Raw genomic sequence first — 6000 nt, forward strand, 5'->3', positions numbered from 1 at the left:
GTAAACATCAACAGAAGACAAAGAACCAATCAAAGAAAAATATCTATTGATTACGAGTAAATGGAATCAGATACATTCACACATATGAGCCTTACATATCAAGATAAGCATATGGAAAAAGGTGTAAATACTTTATTGAATAGAAGGAAGGATTACAACCATGAAGCCTGATTCGAAGTCACTCCTATAGCTTTGGTTCCATCCACATCACATCATAAGCATGACAATCCGGTAGCATAACGACACTTACAATAATATCAATTCTCAAACTAACATTATCTCCTTGCAATTCATCAAAGTCTAGCCCTTCATCACTTAGATGAGTGGTCAATTTATAGGAAGATGGAGGAGGTTTTGTCATCAATAAGGGTATTGAACGGCCTTCCATACTTAGAAATAGTTCCATGGAGGAAGGGATGAGAGGATAACATGTATCTTAACTCATTCCTCATCCATTTTCAAGCTCATAGGAGATGATAAGTGTGGGAATATTCTAGAAGGCTCGAGAGGATAAGAATATTCCCCAAACCCTATGTGAATTTCGCTCAAACTCGCCCAACGTAGGTCAAAGAGGGCCTAAGTGCTCTGTAGAGCACCCTGGCATAGACTTAACTGCTTTGCAGCACACCCTTGCATGGTCCTACCTACGTTGGTCCCTCTAGAGTACATTTCAGGATGTCTTCATGCCATGAAACTATCTGGGAAGGAGGCCTTCAAAAGTTGACTTGTTTAGGGCATGTAGAAATTGAAACTAGGGTTTGATGAGCCCTAAAACACTAATCTAGATTATGGGAGTGATGTGCCTAGATGGATCTATAACAGACCTCGTTACAAGACAAGGAACTCTGCTCACATTCCTTGTTTCATTTTTCAACGAGCTTGACACAAGACAAGGAACTATGCTCATACTCCTTGTTTCATTTTTTAACGAGGTTGACACAAGAAAAGGAACTGTCCTCATGGGAGTTGTTTCATTTTTTAATGAGGTTGACACAGTAAAAGAACTATCCTCATATTCCTTGTTTCAATTTTTAACGAGGTTGAAACAAGACAAGGAACTATCCTCATACCCTTTGTTTCATTTTTTAAAGAGGTTGACACAAGACTAGGAACTATCCTCATATCCGTTGGGCATATTAATTAATTAGTATTTAATTTTTTATGAAGAATTTGGTATCTATGGATAAACACTAATTCCCTAGATGAGTAGCCATATCTAGAACAATAGTTTAAAGAATTTTAACCTTTTTCTATAAACAATATATAATACAAAGAGAATGAGAGGACCTACTTGTACTTTCGCTTTCCTCTTGTCTCCTTTGTATCGGTCCTATCGCTCCTTCTTGTACTTAACATGCTTGAGAAGTACCTATAAACATCAACAGAAGAAAAAGAACCAATCAAAGGAAAAGATCTATTGATTACAAGTAAATGGAATCAGATACATTCACACATATGAACCTTACATATCAAGATAAGCATATGGAAAAAGGTGTAAATACTTTATTGAATAGAAGGAAGGATTACAACCATGAAGCTTGATTTGAAGTCACTCCTCCAGCTTTGGTTCCATCCATGTCACATCATAAGCATGACAATCCAGTAGCATAACGACACTTACAATAATCTCAATTCTCAAACTAACATTATATCCTTACAATTCATCAAATTCCAGCCCTTGATCACTTAGATGAGTGCTCAATTTATAGGAAGATGGAGGAGGTTTTATCATCAATGAGAGCATTGAATGGACTTCCATACTTAGAATTAGTTCCATGGAGGAAGGGATGAGAGGATAGGAGGTATCTTAACTCATTCCTCATCCATTTTCGAGCTCATAGGAGATGATAAGCATGGGAATCTTCTAGAAGGCTCCAAAAGATAAGAATATTCCCCAAACCCTATGTAAATTTCGCTCAAACTCGCCCATCGCAAGTCAAAGAGGGCCTATGTGCTCTGTAGAGCACTCTGGCATGGACTTAACTGCTCTGCAGCACACCCTTGCATGGGCCTACCTACATTGGTGTTATGAAACCAACTCACAAAAATATAGAAAAGAGATATCAATGCTTAAAAATAAGCCTCTTAGAGGGGGAAACCTCCTTTACATTACACAAATGAATAATTCTTGGATGGTACAAATGACAAGACCTCCTTTCTATATATAGGAGTCTAACAAGTCATAATATAATCAAAGCTGACATAACAATAATAATGTAAGGGCACAATAATACCAATAGTGGGCTTCTATGGGGCACAATAATAACAATACGGGAACTACATGGGCACAACAATATAATAAGGGGTTACACTAGTAGTATAGGGACCTAACATGCCCCTCTCCTTCAAAAAGCATTGTCATCAATGCTTGAGTAGTTCTTGATGCTTCTGTATAAATTATTGTCCTCCCATGTGGAATCTTTAGCGGGTAAGTTCTTCCACTTGATGAGATGCTTTAAAATTGATCTATTTTGTAGCTGTCAATTTCTTAGTTCTGTGACTGCTTCAGGTTCCAATATGATTTTTCCTTCCTTGTCAAGTTCTCGCAATACTGTTTGAACAGGGATCTTCTGCAAGTTTTGAATGAGTTCCCACTCCTTTGGGCATATGGATATCTGTAAGACCTGATGTTTGGAGGAACACTTCCTAAAATCAAATGAATAGCATGATCATGATCACGAATAGGTGGGAGGCCTTTGGGAGTCTCAAATACCTTGGAATGACTGTCCAAAACGATTTGGAGATCTGGAGAAATACATGATTTCGATGTGGGATCCTCTAGTGAATATAATTGTGCAATTACGCCCCATTGTTCTTTATTTAGAAGCTTTGTCATGCTGTTAGAGTTGATTATCTTTCGAGGTTTCCCTTCGATACCCCTCAATTCAACTTTCTTTCCTTCCCAAAAAAATTTCAAGAAAATTTCTTGAAAATTAAAAGCTATCGTACCCAAAGATTGTAGCCATTGGACTCCTAGTAAAACGTCAACACCACCCATTGGAATGGAAAGCATTGGGCTATTCAATACATATTCTCCCATGGATAGCTTGATATTATGGCACTTTCCAAAGCAATTTATGGTTCCTCCACTTGCAACCATCACTTGACACTCTGGTGTTGGATATAGGAAGCAATTCAATTCCTTGGCTATCTTATAATGAATAAAATTATGGGTACTTCTTGAATCAATGAACACTATTACCTTTTTCTTCTTAATATTTCCTTCTATCTTGATAGTTTGAGGAGTGGTAATTTCTTCCAATGCATTACAAGATATGGTCGAATTCATTTCTTGATGTTCGATGTGACCTTTCAATTCTTGAACATTTTTCTTCTTGATATGTCCTTTTATATTGATAGTTTGAGGAGTGGTAATTTCGGCCAATGCATTACAAGATATAGTCAGATTCATTTCTTCTTTCTTGATGTGATCTTTCACTTCTTGAACCTTTTTCTTCTTGATATGTCCTTCTATCTCAAGAGTTTGAGGAGTGGTAATTCTTCTGAATGCTTTACAAGATATGGTCAAATTCAATTCTTCTTTCTATGGGGTGGGTTCCTGGTGTATATCCTCTTCTTTTGATGTTTCTTGATCCTTTTCTTCCTCCTCTTCATAATCTATGCAAAATAATTTCTTCTCAGCACACTTATGACCTTTAGTGTATTTTCTATCACAATTGTAACAAAGCCCTTTTTCTCTTTTTTCTTCCACTTGTTGTGGTGTAAACCTTGTAGGTTGTGGAAGGCTAGGAGAAAAAACACTTCCATAATTATAGTCATGAGTGGTGGGATTACTTGTTTCCATAATTTTGTTTTCAATTTTTATTGCCAACCTGAATGCCTTCTCTAATGAATCAGGTTCCCAAAGACGAACCTCATGTTGAATGTTATCCTTTAAAGTCCCTATGAAGACATCAACCATTTTCTTCTCTGGAATATCATTTACCCTTATATTCAATTTTTGGAAGTCCTTAATGTGCTCTGCCAGTGAACCCTTTTGTTTGAGATTTATCAATTGGCTAAAGAATGTGTTTCTCTTTGTATCCTCATAATGTGCTATCATTTACTCTGTGAAAATTGACCACGTGACAAGTGGTTTACGAGAACAAATCCCTTTATACCATAAAAATTGATTTGGTTCTAAGTAATTAGATGCAATACGTACCTTTTGTAACAGTGGTACACCATGTAGATCAAAATATTTCTCCATCTATAGTATCCAATTTACCATATCCTTGCCATCAAACTTTCTCATCTCGCTTTTTCTTGATTTTAGGAGCTCAATCTTGAAACAACTGTAAATCTATACTTTCAGATCTTTAAGTTCTAAAATTTCAGTCTGTAATAGACGTTTGAGTCCTATTTCTAACTCCACAATTCTTATCGCAATTGGATTCCTAAAGAAATATCTATTCCCAATCTCCCACGATGACCTAATTATAGACTAGTTCAGTAGAGTGAACTTGTACGATAGGCCACGTGTCACTGTTTCAACCTTAGGTTCTGAAACTTATACCCAAACAAATACAGTCTATCCTCTTTTTGTTACTTCTTATGCAATTTCAATTTGATGCTCATAGAGAACGGTATGATGATTTTCCCAAGGTCACCTGTGTAGGATGTAATTTGGGAGTCTGCAAAAACCGTAAATTCCTCAGATCATATATCCAAAAATATAATGATATAAGATCTTAAATTTGAACCCGAGGTTCAACAAGATTTCTTCTCAAATGGTTTTTTTAGCTTCTGAAACATCCTAGAAAAATAGTTATAGTGAAAATTCCATGATGACCTGTTTGGAGCAGTGAAACCCTAGAATCCAAAGCTCTGATACCAAATGTTATGAAACCAACTCACAAAAAGATAAAAAAGAGAGATCAACAACTTAAAAATAAGCCTCTTCGAGGGGACACTATTTTACATTACACAAATGAATAATTCTTGGATGATACAAATGACAAGACCTCCTTTCTATATATAGGAGTCTAAGGGGTCATAATATAATTAGAGCCGACATAACAATAATAATGTAAGGGCACAATAATAATAATAATGGGCTTCTATGGGGCACAATAATAACAATATGGGGACTACATGGGCACAAAAATATAATAAGGGGTTTGTACTAATAACAATAAGGGGTTACACTAGTAGTATACGGACCTAACAGTTGGTCCCTCTAGAGGTCATTTCAGGATGTCTTCAGGCCATGAAACTGTCTAGGAAGGAGGCATTCAAAAGGTTGACTTGTTTAGGGCATGTAGCAACTGAAATTATGGTTTGATGAGCCCTAAAACACTGATCTGGATGAAGGGAGTGATGTGCCCAAATGGATCTGTAATAGCTGGCCCCTAAAGCATGAAGTTGAAAATGTAATGTCGAGTGAAATGCTTTACGATGTGATCAGGAGGTTCTGAAGTGGTTGGTGACTCCCATTGATTACAATACATAATATTATGATATTTTGATATTCTCTCATGAATTGTTGATGGAAGGCATACCCATGCTCATCATATAAAATTTCATTACAAGTACATAGATAGTCGTCTACAGATATAGACCCATGATCGGAATGACAATCAATGTAAAGCCATTGTATGGATGATTTGGTACATTTCTTGAAATCACGGCCTGGATGGATGAAACCATAGAAACTTTTAGGGGCGAATGTTCGCCCTTTGGCGAAATTAAGGGGTTTTAAATTTTTAGTGGGTGAATATTTTGTATCATAGCACATTTTTACAAATCACCTCAAATAGCCCACCTTATTTTAAGGGAGAGGGTAAAAAAGGTAAATTTAGCCCTTGAAACTAGGAGTTACAACCTTCCATTCGCCCATTTTCAAGAATAGGTTTTATTTAAGTGAATCCATTCTCCCATTTTCAAGAATAGGTTTTATTTAAGTGAATCCTATGGGTCAAATACCATATTTATAAAAGAGGTATGGTAAATTAATAAAAATATAAATAAATGAGAGGTATGGTAAATAAATAAAACATT

The sequence above is a fragment of the Pinus tabuliformis genome, chromosome 7 (genome assembly GCF_031772625.1).
Source record: "Pinus tabuliformis cultivar Carrire ecotype Pingquan chromosome 7, CPIR1, whole genome shotgun sequence".
Taxonomy (NCBI): domain Eukaryota; kingdom Viridiplantae; phylum Streptophyta; class Pinopsida; order Pinales; family Pinaceae; genus Pinus; species Pinus tabuliformis.